This window comes from Podarcis melisellensis (genome assembly GCF_964234715.1).
Source record: "Podarcis melisellensis genome assembly, chromosome: 14".
NCBI classification, from domain to species: domain Eukaryota; kingdom Metazoa; phylum Chordata; class Lepidosauria; order Squamata; family Lacertidae; genus Podarcis; species Podarcis melisellensis.
In genome coordinates this window covers 528,387-542,042 of record NC_138546.1, presented here as the reverse complement: position 1 = coordinate 542,042, position 13,656 = coordinate 528,387, and the positions used below count along the sequence as shown (strand labels likewise).

The 13,656-nt window shown below is 57.6% G+C and overlaps 1 protein-coding gene across 1 annotated transcript in view; it reads right to left on the bottom strand.

The window, feature by feature from the left end:
• Positions 1-12,072, bottom strand: part of GLIS2 (GLIS family zinc finger 2) — a 28,199-nt gene extending 16,127 nt beyond the window's left edge. Inside the window, exon 1 of the mRNA XM_081889231.1 lies at positions 11,827-12,072. The gene's annotated coding sequence lies outside the window, so the exon portion shown is untranslated. The remainder of the gene's footprint in view (positions 1-11,826) is intronic.
• Between the last annotated feature and the right edge of the window lie 1,584 nt (positions 12,073-13,656).

The window sequence follows — 13,656 nt, the reverse complement described above, 5'->3', positions numbered from 1 at the left end:
AGACCGTCCCCTGGGCCTGTCCCTGCACTCACTCTTTAGCTCAGGAGCCAGCTCCTCCTTGACAACCAGGCCCACCTCACCCCCTCCACTTACTCCCCAATATCTCCCCCCACCACAGTTCAAAGGGATTGTGGCCTATGCCCCACACAGGAGGGGAACAAAGTTCAGCTGGGGATCAAGCCCTTAGGGGGCCAATCCCCTCACTTCCCCCTCCCCAGAAGAGCCAAGAGAGGGAGGAGAGACTTCCACAGCTGGCAGGTCACCAGGGGGTCTTCGAATGCCCCTCCCCCATTTCCACAAGGCTGTTTGCTGGGGAAGGAATGCTGGCAGCCCCAGAGGCTCTCAGAGGTGCCCTTACCGGATCATTCCCCCATTGCAAGAGGGAGGACAGAGAGGGAGGGTTCAGGGCAGCAAAGAAATGTCGGCAGGTTTGCAAGAGGGACCCACATCTGCCTCTGATTCTGGGGCCAGGCAGGAGCTGGGCGGAGGGGGGACGTCTGCCCCACCCTGGCAGAGCCTTGCAGAGAGTCTCAGGAATGAGCCAGGGTGCAGCTGCCACCGAGGTGCGAAGCAAGCCCAGAGTCTCCCAGCCCCCCCCCCAAGTCAGTGGATTCCTGAGCTGCTCCAGGGAGCCAGCTGGGGTGGGGCGCTTTGGAGGCAAAGCCGCTCTGGGAAGCAGAGGCTGCCAAACCAAACTGGCCCCCAGCACAACATTCCTGGGAACAAACCTCCCAGCCTGGAATCCAGAGGAACTGGATGGGTGAGGGCCACCTCTCTCGACTTCCAGGGGGGGCGTGCAGGCAGCCCTCACCCTGGGGCCAAAGGAGTGGGGAGGAGAAGGAGTAGGAGAAGGAGAGAGGTTCCTGGCCTGGGGAGGCTGCCTCCATCTCTGCAGCTTGTGTGACGACGCCCCTCCAGTGCTGGCCGGCAGCTGCCCCTCCTTCTCCAGACAGAGGCTGGAATGCTCTCCTTGACCCAGAAGGACCCACAGCCTCCCAGACACGGGCTCCTCTGGGCCTCCCCCCCCCCATTGCTCCAGGGATTGGGTTGCCGGGTCAGGACCTGCCTGCGAGACAGATGGGGGCTCTGGATGGGAAACTCTGAGGCTCAGGGCTGCCCCTCCTCCTGCAGCTCCCCCCCCCCAGACAGGAACAGGAAATGTGCCTGATGAACAGACCCAACACACCCTTCTCTCCACCCCCCCCCTTCAAGCCACTTCCATCCTGTCCTGACTCATATCAATCGCAGCCAGGCAAGAGCTGGATGTGGTCAGGGAGCTGCCAGGAGCTTCTGCTCCGCCAAAGAACACAATCCTTTCTTTCTCCCTCCCCTGTGGCGAGTGCGAATCTCTTCCAAGTGAGCAGGCAGAGGAGCTTCCCTTCCCCCCCCACACACACTAGGAAGAGCACTGGTGCAACCTCCTGGATGCTCTCTGGGCCTCCTGGTTCTCAGACCTGGTGCCTGACCTCCAGCTGAGACCACATAACACCGGTCCTGAGAGACCTACATTGGCTCTCAGTATGTTTCTGAGCACAATTCAAAGTGTTGGTGCTGGCCTTGAAAGCCCTAAACGGCCTTGGCCCAGTACTCCACTCCCATCATTCAGCCCGGACACTGAGGTCCAGCTCCGAGGGCCTTCTGGCGGTCCCCTCCCTGCGAGAAGTGAAGCTACAGGGAACCAGGCAGAGGGCCTTCTCAGTGGTGGTGCCCACCCTGTGGAACACCCTCCCATCAGATGTCAAGGAAACAACTATCTGATTTGTAGAATACATCTGAAGGCAACCCTGTTTAGGGAAGCTTTTAATGTTTAACAGACCACTGTATTTTAATATTTTGTTGGAAGCTGCCCAGAGTGGCTGGGGAAACCCAGCCAGAAGGGCGAGGTATAAATTTATTATTATTATTATTATTATTATTATTATTATTATTATTATTGGTGCCCATTCCGAGAAGACCCTTTCTGGCCCTCCCATCAGCTGGTCTTCCTTGGGGCAGCATCTACCTGGGGCACCGACCTGTGACACAGGCAGCGTGAGGCCATGCTGAAAGTTCAGCCATCCCTCTCAGCTTCCTTCGAGGCAGATGGGCAGCCACCTTCGCCCAGCAGAGCAAAAAGTCGGCTTCCGAATGCTGTTTGCTGGGAGCTGCAAGCGAGGAGCAGGGGAGAGAGATTGCTCTGCCATCCTGATTGCTTCTCGGCTCCGGGGAGAGTAACCCTATCGGGGACAATGAGCCACAAGGGCTCTCTCTGCAGCTGTTGGCAGCAAGCAGTGTCAGAAACTCGGAGGCATAAGCTAGGCGCCAAAAGGCTCCTTAAACCAGGGTTATGGCCGCCAAAACGGAATGTCTAGTTGCCATTTGGGAACCAAATGGCTTGGTTCCCGAATTTTTTTTCTGATCATGTGGATAAAATGCGCTGTTGATGTGTAAAAACAGTCCTGATCCGAGGATCCCCAGGCAGGCACCTCCAGAAGGTGGAGACATCAGGCATCTGGGCATCTTCACTTGGTCGCAGCTGGCCGATTGCCTGGCAAATCTTGAACCCTGGCAACAAGGCTTCTGAATCACAGCTGTGAGGCCCAGCCCCTGCTTGGGGGGCTTTGCTTTGCGGTGTCTCGTTGCCAGCGTTCAAAATTCGCCAGGCACATTTTGCACCTGGCTCTCGGCCTCTTGCAATCGAGAGAAGATGCCCAGGCAGCAGGTTGGTGCCTGACGTCTCCCCCACCTGGAGCAGCATGTCTGGGGATCCCTGGATCTTGACCATTTCCACACACCAGCAGAACGTCCTGTGGAATTCTATCCATGGTATTTTATGTCCACATTCAGAACAAATTTCAGGAACCAAAAGGTTGTATTGAAAAATACGAGCAGCCTGGCCCCAAAATGGCAACTAGGCATTCTATTTTGGTGACTGTAACCCTGGTTTAAGGAGCCATTTGGGGCCTAGCTTATATAGCTGAGTTTCTAACCTGGTTGTTGGCTTCCCAGAGAAGAGGACGCTGGTCCAGCTGGGTCCCTGGAGCTTGATCCAGCAGCAGCCAGGCTCTTCTGACTTTTGTACGTTTGAATGTCTTCCCACAACAGGGAAGAGCAAAGGACTGCCCTCCTTCTCCATCCCCAGAGGCCCCTCTGCACCTGCCTCCTGAATTCCAGACCTGAAGATGGGGCCTTGGTGTGGGCAGAGCAGACCCAAGCAGAACAGGCGACTAGTATCCCTGAAGGAGCGTCTCCACCCCCATCGTTCTGCCTGGACACTGAGGTCCAGCGCCGAGGGCCTTCTGGCGTTTCCCTCCCTGCGAGAAGCCAGGTTACAGGGAACCAGGCAGAGAGCCTTCTCGGTGGTGGCACCCACCCTGTGGAACACCCTCCCATCAGACGTCAAAGAGATAAACAACTACCAGACATTTAGAAGACATTTGAAGGCTGTTCAGGGAAGTTTTTAATGTGTGACATTTTAATGTATTTTTAATCTTTGTTGGAAGCTGCCCAGAGTGGCTGGGGAAGCCCAGCCAGATAGGTGGGTTATAAATAATAAATAATAAATAATTATTATTATTATTACTACTACTACTACTATCCTGCAAGACCCAGCAGGACCTTGGCCTTTAACATGGATCAGAGAAGCTGGCAGAGGAAATTCATCTTCTGACCCCAGGTATAATGGAACCTCCAGGGGACTGAAGGCAAACTTCTGGAGTCTGTAGCCAGGAACGTACGTGGGAAGGGTTGGGGTCAGCTGCTGAGCACCTGTTTGCATGCAAAGGTCTCAGGGCCAAGAGCCAATGGCATTTCTAGGTAGCACCGGGATGAGGCCCTGCCCAAAACGCATAAATAGAGGTGGTTATTGTTATTTATTAAAAATCAAATCCTGCCCTTCGTCTGAAGATTGCAAGGTGCTTTACAACATAAAAACACAAACTACATAATATGGTAACAAGATACAAAACAAAACAGACCCAACTATTATCCATATTAAACTCATACAAATTTGCAGCCGTATACGAAACAACAAGGAGAACTGCAAACAACTACGGATCACAGTAAAAAAAATCAGTTTCAACAAAGTCTTTCGCAGGTTGTTGACTGATTCTCCCATCCCTTTGGGCAAAAGGAATTCTGGTTCGTAGCATCTGCTGTTATTTGGGATTCTGTAGGTGGTTGCAGATTCTGGAGAGCCAGCGAGGCCCAGGCTGTGCATGATGGGCTGGAGGTGGACTCTATTTATATCCCGCGTCTCTTTGCAGCCAGTTCTTCAAAGTGCCGCCTATTCTTCCTCCTCCTCCTCCGCTCTGTCCTGGCCAGGCTATGCCTCTTGGATCCTGCCCTGGTCCATTTGGGCTCTGCCCCTCCCTGAGGCTTCCCACCCTCTACCCTTCATCCACAGACCTCCAAAGACAGGGCAGAGCCAGCCCACAGCTGCCTGGCCACACTGCCTCCCCCTCCCTGGCCTGGCATGCTGACCCCAGCTGGCCCCTTGCCACCTGCTGCGGCTGACCAGACAGGTGCTGTTCTCCTGGCACGAACACACACCCTTGAGACTGTGTGCCCCTCGCAGGGACAAGGGACAAACAAGCAACACCACATCTACGCAGCTCAAGAGACCTCCATCAGTGCTAGGCACCAAACGGCCCCTTAAAGCTAAGTTGTGGTTGCCAAAGCGGTCTATTCACCGGGGGTGGACTGGATGACCCTCGGGACCCCTTCCAATGCTGATATTTCATGACCGTATGATTCCAGCTATGTTGCTTGACTGTAGTTTGCTCTTAGAACAACACACTTGTCTCAGGGTGCAAAAGGAGAAGGAGAAGAAGAAAAAGAAGAAGAAAGAGAAGAAAAGAAGAGGAGGAGGAGGGGTTTGGATTTGATATCCCGCCTTTCACTCCCTTTAAGGAGTCTAAAAACAGCTAACATTCTCCTTTCCCTTCCTCCCCCACAACAAACAGTGGGGCTGAGAGACTTCAGAGGAGTGTGACTAGCCCAAGGTCACCCAGCAGCTGCAGGTGGAGGAGCGGAAACATGAGCCCGGTTCAGCAGCACCCGGGGCAAGGCAAGTAATTTGCGCCCCCTAACCCTAACCCCCAGATGTTGCGCCCGGTGCGGCCGCCCCCCCTACACCCCCCACGCTACGCCACTGAGTCCACCGCTCTTAACCACTACACCACACTGGAAATGGAAAAAAATACTAAGTATGGACTAAAGCAGAGGTTTTTAAACTGTGGTTGCCAACCTAAGTACCACTCAACAACAACAACAACAATAATAATAATTTATTATTTATACCCTGCCCATCTAGCTGGGTTTCCCCAGCCACTCTGGGCGGCTTCCAACCGAATATTAAAAACAATACAGTGTCAGACATTAAAAACTTCCCTAAACAGGGCCGCCTTCAGTTGTCTTTTAAAAGTAAAATAGTTGTTTATTGCCTTGACATCTCCTGGGAGGGCGTTCCACAGGGCAGGCGCCACTACCGAGAAGGCCCTGTCTGGTTCCCTGTAACTTCACTTCTCACGGGGGGGGGGGGCGCCAGAAGACCCTCGGCGCTGGATCTAAGTGTCCAGGCTGAATGATGGAGGTAGAGATGCTCCTTCAGGTATAGAGGACCGAGGCTATTTAGGTCTTTAAAGGTCAGCACCATTAGTAGCAAGATGCGCCTGGCTAATTTCTAACACAGAACTCCAGCCTTGAAGGCTGTGCAGCTGGCCGCGGGGGGGAGGGGAGGGATGCCAGAAATGACCATCTCTCCCAGCACAGCTCTCATCCAGGCCAAGCTAAGGGCCAGAAGGAGTCATGTCCCCCATGCCAGCAACCTGTGGTTTTGGCCAAGATGCTTGCAACTCCCTTGAGGTCACATTTAAGGGCTTTGCATAAGATCAAAGGACTGGCGAGTGACTCCCGGGGTAATCCAGTCCAACCCCCTGCAATGCTGGAATCCCAGCTAAAGGACCCAGGACAGGGGCCAGGACAGGTGACAGGTTTTCTGGGGAATCCCCCTTGCAAGGAGCTGTCCTAAAAGGCGGGTTATAAAGGCCACACCAGAAGTCAGGAAGATAAATTATACCACTTTCAGAAGACATCTGAAGGGAGCCTTTTCTAAGGAAGTCTTTTAATGTTTAATGCATTACTGCATTTTAATATTTTGTTGGAAGCCACCCAGAGTGGCTAGGGAAGCCCAGCCAGATGGGCGGGGTATATATAATAATAATAATAATAATAATAATAATAATAATAATAATAATAATAATAATAATAATGTTTTGATATTTTGCTGGAAACCTCCCAGAGTGGCTGGGGCATCCCATTCAGATGGGCGGCATATAAATAATATAATTATTATGATTTTTATTAAGTAAGCCGATCCATCCCAGCAGGGCTCCAAACCAAACTGGACCCTCCTCTCTCCTGACCCAGAGGCTGGGCTGCTCCCCAGGGCCGAGGAGGGGGGAGCATTGTGAGTGACAAGGAATTTTTGCCTGGCTGAAAGCAGATCCTCCTTGGCGGCCTCCGGCCTCTCTCTCCCCCCACAGCTGGGGCCCTTGGGAGAGGAGCCAAAGTTCACAAAGAGAAAGGAAGAGGGCACCGCCCACAAGGCAGCCCAGCTGTTCCCAAGGAGACATTGGTGTCGGACAGATGTTGGGGACGTGGGGTGGGCTGCTGCGTCCTGGGCTTCAAAGAGCAGCCTAGGACCATGGCTGGAGGCCGGCTCTGGTCAGGTCAGGGCCCATCTTGGAGGCTGCTGCTCAGTGGCGTAGTGTGGGGGTGCAGGGGGGGCCGGCCGCACCGGGCACAACATCTGGGGGTTAGGGGGCGCAAATCCACGGATTAGGAGGCGCAAATCCACGGGTTAGGGGGCGCAAATTACTTGCCTTGCCCCAGGTGCTGACAACCCATGCTACGCCACTGCTGCTGCTCCTGCCTGCCTTGCCCGGGCACCTGCCCTGGCACCTCTGCCCTGACCATCCTCTGCTTTAGCCAAGCAGCAGCCGCCTCTGCCACCTCAGCACACAGCCAGAGAGACAGAGAGAGAGAGAGAGCGCAGGAGGCCGGGCTCCTCCTCGCTGGATGCAAGACGTGCTGAGAAGGAGCCAGTGGTATCCCGAGCATTCCACCTGGGCAGCTGCCAAGGCGAGGCTGCCAGGCCCCAGGCTGTCTGCAGAGCCGCAGCTGTGATGCAAAGCCAGCCAGGAATTGGGGGGGAGGGAGGGAGAGGGGGTGGCGGAGGAGGAGGAGGTCAAGGGGCCACAGTCATGGGGAAAAGGAGGGAACTTTTGCCCTGGTGCGCTGGGAGAAACTGCCAGCAGGAAGGACTGGTCTGCATAAAGGGATGGCTACAGAAACAGGAGGAGGAAGAAGAAGATGGGGAAGGGGAGAGGAAGGTGGTCCAGGGAGCCCAGCCGCCCTGCAAATATCTCTCCAGGGATCCCTGCGGAAGCACAGGGCATCCATTTGTGCCAGAGCTCAAAGACAGGAGCCAGGGACCCAGGGTGGGGAGGGGCGTTGCCATGAAGCTGGATGCAGCAGATGCCCCATGAAAGGGCACCAGCTTCCTCCTTTTCCACCGTCTTCCCCAAGGGCACCCTTTGGCTCTCCTTCCCCGTCCGGAGCCAAGGGCCACCTCGGATAAAAGACACAGCTCTCATCTGCTTCCTGGAGGAAGAGCAGAGGCAAATATAGCACTGGGTGAGTGGTGGAGGCTCAGAGCAGAGCGTCCTGGGTTCAAATCTCTACTTGGTCACCAAGCGCAAAGGTTCGGCCGGTCACCAACTCTCAGCCTGAGCTTCCTCAAGAGCTGTTGTGAGGATAAAATGGAGCGGAGGGGGAAGAGACCCTCTATGGTGCCTTTTCTGCTCCTTGGGGAAATAGCAAACACCCCCAAAACAAAGACACTTGGGGGCTCATCCCAGGAAGCCCAGGCTGAGAGGCTCAGCACAGGCAAAAAGGAAGGAGGACTTTTTCATGCAGCACAGAGTGAAATGATGGAACTCTCTCCCACAGGAGACAGCAAAGGCCCCCAACTTGGGTGGCTTTGAAAGAGGACGAGGCAGATTCCTGGACGGGGAAAGGGCTACTGAGGGCTACCAGCCAGGATGGTTGGACTCTGTCTCCACAGTCGGTTAACCGCTATGAGAATCACAGACTTGTTGCGTTGCCAGGGACCCCCCAGGGTCATCTAGTCCAACCCCCTGCAATGCAGAAATATTTCACCCAACGTGGGGCTCAAACCCAGGATCCCGAGACTGAGAGGCACATGCTCAACTGACTGAGCTCTCCAGGTGGGTCCCCTTTGGCCTGATCCAGCTGCAGCCAGGTTCTCCTTAGGCCTTGGTGGCTGAGCAAGGTCTTCTGCCTCCCAGGGCATCTGCCAGCCTAGAGAGGGCAACGCATTTCTCCGGACGGAGAAAGACTGCAGGGATTGCAATCCAAATCTGCCCACTCGCCTTGCCTGTGTGCGCCAAGGTCTTCAGCAACTGGACACGCAAGTCCTGCCTCTGCCTCCATGGTTCTTTTCTAGTCTGCAAGCAACTGTTTCTACATTTGAAATAAATTTAAAAAATTCTCCAGTAGCACCTTAGAGACCAACTAAGGTATAAGCTTTCGTGCGCACGCACACTTCTTCAGATACAGTTTCTACATTTGCAAGTCTTTCTACGCCATGAGGACTACAAGCATGCTCTTTAAAATTTAATACGCACACCCAGAGAATTCTAATGCTCAAAAAGACCCAGTGCCACAGCTTGGGAAGTCCCTGCTCATGAAATCCCCCTCTTGCACAGAAATGCCAGCCCTTTGGCACAAATGCAAACAGGACACATCACCTATCAGACGCAAATGGTGCTCTGTGGTCACCTCACCCACACCCACCTGCTAGGGGAGCCCCCCAGGAGAGCTCAGCTCCAGTTTCCCTGCCTGCAGCTGGAAAGGGACCCCATCTGGGTAGGTCCTGCCCATAACACAGGACAGCCCGTTGGCGCAGCCATGTTTCGAGGAGGGAGCACATGGCCAAAGCCACGGGGAGCAGCTCTTGCGTTTAGGGAGGGGAAAGCCGGTCGCAAGGTGATCGAGGCATCTAGGAGTATGAGCTCTGACTGAGAAGACAACCCAGAAGGCAAGGATTTCTCAGCCTCCAGGTCCAATAAGGCTGGGGCTTGGGATCGCTGGGGAAATGGATCCGTGCCCCGGCTTCACTCGCTTCCAGGGCTGGCCGCAGTGGGATGCGGTGACTGCCGCTAGCTTTAAACAGCACCTCTTCCTCTTTTGAAACGTTCGCGAGGGAGGATATTTATTTTATTTAAGAAAATGTATATACCGCTTGATTGTTAAAAAAATAAAAATTTCAAAGGAGTTTACGAAAAGAACGGAACAATAAGATCGTCAGGGGAAAAAACAACTAGAACATTCAGAACATTAAAACCAGGAATAAACTAAAAACACATCCGCATTTGGAGGGGGGGCTTGTCTAAACAAAAATGTTTTCAGCGTTTTTACAAATTTAACTCATTTATTATATTGCCCAGGGTGGCAGGCTGAAGCTAAACGGACCACTCAAGTCCCAATAATGGCCAGCTGGGACCCTCCTCCTCCTCTTCTTCCTCCCCCCATCTCCCCTCTGGCCAACCCAGCGCATGCCAGTGCATGGCCGCCTTCTTCACATGCCCACTTCCTGGCTCCTCTCTGCCATGTGGCCGACTCTGGCCAGTTTGGGCCTTCAGCAAGGATGGGACTGGCAAGCAGGGTCTGTGGGGCAGGGGGCTTCTCTCGCAGGGCTGAGGGGCTGAAAGACCAGCAGCAGGCAGGCGGCGTAGACGAGTGGGCAGAGCCAGTTCAGGGGAAGGTGGGCTGAATCGAAACAGCGTGGAGTTCAAAGTTCAAAGCAAAATCCGAGGTTTCCGGAGGGGAATCCTAATATTCACATCCCAAGAGTCAGACTCTGCAAGCAACCAACTGACAGCGATGGTGGAGAGGAAGGGGAAGGGGGTCCCTTTTGGGGAGGGGAGTATGAAACTCTTGGCCTGGATCTGAGAGAGATGAAGACAAGGAGGCCGGAAGGGAAATAGAGCCAAGTATTGGGCTAGGCAAAGGGAGCCCCTCGGGAGCATCACTTTCTGCTGCTGCTGCTGCTCAGGCGAAGGAGGGCAGAGGGGAGGTACCTGCCAACAGGAGAAGTGCCCCCCCATCCCAGTGGGGAGGTCAAGCAGGAGGGCAGATGCCCAGCTTGAGATAAGCCCTCTAGACATGGAGGGCACCTCTGAGGCCACAGCGCCCCCTGGCTGCCAACCTGGGCAGTGGCATCATTCTTAACCCAGGCTATTTGTCTGCCAGGCTGTGCCCAAAGGTTGTTTGGGGGGGGCAGGGACTCCCAAGTGCCCTTTGCCATTTCCCATTTTTTGAAGTGTACCCACTTTTAAAAAAATTCTATGCAAAACTGTAGTTCCGTCAAGCAAGACTTCAAAACCAAACGTGCACCGAGATCTTGCCAAGGTCCAGGAAGACCCCTTTGCTGCTGAGACCAGGCAGGGAGGGGCATGATCCGGGGAGAAGGCCCCAACTCCTCTGTGCTCCTTACTGTCAGCAAGGTCAGAGCAGGGGGTTCCACACTACAGAGCCACTTTGTGCGCCGCCCCAGACAAACGTGGCCTCCATGGAAAGCGATCGGAACAGCGCATCAACCTCAGTCATGCAGGCTCTGACTGGCAGCAGCAGGCTCCCTGGGAAGGGTCATTTCCAAGCCTGTCTGGGGTGGCAGTGGGGAGGGAGCCAGAGACCTTCTGCATGACCCGTCTTTGTTATGCTTCTGGAAAGCCCCTGTGATGTGGGGGGAGAAATATGGGGAGTGAGTCCCCAGGGCCCTGTCTCCAGTCTGCCCCAGATCCAGACCTGCCTAACCTTATGGTGGGAGTCCCACCGGTGAAGCTCCTCTTTCAGGGCCTCCTGCCCCAGAGCCCTGCCAGGCGGGACACAGGCCCAAACCCCGCTGCAGCCGCCAGACTGCACCATCCCTGGACAAAAGAGGCTTGGAATCCGAGTTGGAAGGGCCCCCCAGAATCGCCTGGTCCAGCCCCTGCAATGCAGGAATCTCCACTACAGCCTCCCAGCTGGGGGCCTCATCCTGGCAGCTCAGAGGAGCTGGCTCCTGTCTAAACAAAGAGGTGCTGGCGAGGGACTACCTGTCCAAGGCGTCCTCTGGCCCGCTAGTCCTGCCCCAGGTCTCTGCAGACGGAGGAGCGCGCTCTGCACATCCTCAGAGGCCCCCTGGTGGCTTTGCCATCCGGCTCTGCTCCCTTTCCGCAGGTCCTCCTTCCTTAACTCTGCCTCCCTTTAATATTTGACTGGAGGGGGGGTCGAAGGGCAGGTTCACGCGAGGCAGCTCTCCCCCCCCCCCCGCCCGCTTCCCTCCCTCCCTCTCTGGGCTCGGTGCCTGTTCGCTCCGCGCAGGAAGGTGCCCCCGCCAGCTCGCTTGGCATTCTTCGCATATCTTCCTCCCACCCCCGCCGGATGGTGCAGAGACCCCCAGCGACGTCGGGGGAGGGCGGAGGGTGTAGGGTGGGGGAGCAGAAGACAGAGGACGCCGCCGCCGCCCTGCAGCTCTCTCGGTTGCGGATCAAATACACCCGGGGGGGGGGCGGCCGAGAAGGACAATAGCGCCAAGGGAGAAGCAAGCGCTCCGCCGGGCGCGCATCTCTCCCCCGCCCCGTCCCTTTGCCAGCGCCAGGGACCCCCGTCGCCCCGTCTTCGGAAGGGTCACGGGGTGGTGGAGGCCCCTCAGCTGCCAAACCCTCCGCGGGGACCGGATTCTGCCTCCCCCTCCCCACCCGCTCGCCGCCTTCTTACCTCGGCCGGGCCGGGGGCGTCTGGAGACGGCTTTGTGCGCGCCCTCGGCGGCGGGCGCAGGTCGGGTTGGGGGTCCCCGGCCTGGTCTTGTCCGCGCCCGGCTCCCCTGCGCGGGATCTCACCGGCGGGAGCAGCGACCTCCTCCTCCTCCTCCTCCGGGAGGCGATCTGCCCGGCGTCTGCCTCGGCCACCCCCACCGGCACCGACGGGGCGGGCCGCGGCAGCGCCACATCTGCGCCTGGGGAGGCGGGGAAGGGGAGGGAGGCGGCGCCGGGGGGCGAGGCGAGGCTGCGGAGCGAGGGGGTCGCCTGCTTGCGCGGAGGGAGGGGGAGGCCGGGCGCGCGGAGGGTGTTTCCCTTCCCGGCGCGCGTGATTTACGAGCGCGCGGCTGCGGAGAGGGACCCGCTTGGGGCGGCCTCCGACAAGGTCTCCATTGCGAAGGCTGGAGAGGAGGCGCCCCTCCCTCCCCCTCCCTCCCTCTCACCGCGCGGAGGGGGCGGAGAGGGACGGGGCGCATGCCCGCCCCCTCCCGGCTCCGCCCACTTCCCCGCCGAGGGGGAGGGGGCAGAGCAGAGAGGGAGACGCAGTCCCTCCCCCCTCCCCAGGAATCCAAGCGCCCCCCACCATGCAATACAGGGCACCGGTGGAGCCGCTTCTCTCTGCAGCCCGCCCCCTCCTCAAATCCCCGCTTGAGAGCGCAGGGATGCGCAGCTGCGTTTCTAGCTTGGGGGGAGGGGCTCTCGCAGGACGCCTGGGTCCTCCCGGCCCGGAGGAAGAGCGGCTCGCAGCGCCGGAGGCGAGCAGGAGGCAAGAGAGGCTTCAAAGGCGCCGGCGGCCTGAGGAGCTTCCGAGATGGGATCGCGGCCGCAGTGGGATGCGCAAAAGCAAGGCGGACCCTCCCCGGCCCCGTCGTGCGCCCGATTGCTAGGGAGGGAGAGGCGGCGCTGACCCGTCTCCCCTCCCCGCCCTCCGCTATTCCCACGATGGCTCCGCAGAGAAGCCTCCCTTGGCCAGAGGCACTCTACCTCCCGGCGAGCCAGCCTTTCAGCTGCTTGACCCCTGGCTTTTAGAAGCCGGGTGCCCCCTGCGCGCAATCTCTGCCCCATAGATAGGGCCAGTGCTTGGGGGCGCCGGCGCCGCGGGGCTCTGCAGCCCCAGAGGCTGCCAGGGCGCACGGGGGCTTGGACCTTGGAAGACTCTCGCCGCCGCCTGCTTCTCTGTCTTCGAGGGAGGCTGTCAGGCTGGCGCTGCTCAGCCTCCCCCCCCCCCCCGCCGCAGGGAGGGGGCACTGCGCGGCGCTGGCAGCAGCCCTCCTTGGCACATGTGGCCGGCCTTGCGGGGGCAGCAGCAGCTCCTTCCGGAGGCAGGATGCTGGGGAGCGGGGCCGGGGAAGGGAGCGCACGCCCCGCCCAGAGCGAGGAAGCGCAGGGACGGGGGGGGCGGAGGGGGCGCATTCTTGAAATGTGACCAAGAGGAAACGCCCGGCCGGCCGCCCTCCCGGAGGCAAAGGCGGGGAGGGGAGCCGAGGAGGTCCCGTTCTTCCCAAGGCCTCTTGGCAGCGGGGGGGGGGGCTTAGTCTGATCTGCCGCGCAGCTTCCCCATGGCAACCCAAGGGCAGTCGGTGCGGCGGAGGCAGCAGCTGCTGTTGCCCAGAGGCTTGTTTCTCCCCTTGGGGGGGGGGCTGAGCCAGGGACACCCCCTCCAAGAGCAGCTGAGCAGCAGGCCTGGGACGGAGATTTATTTGGCAATCCAGAAAAATGTCCTCTCGGGGATGGGGACGGAAGCAGAGGAGAGAAATAAAGGGAGAGTTCTGTGGGTGGAGAGATGTCG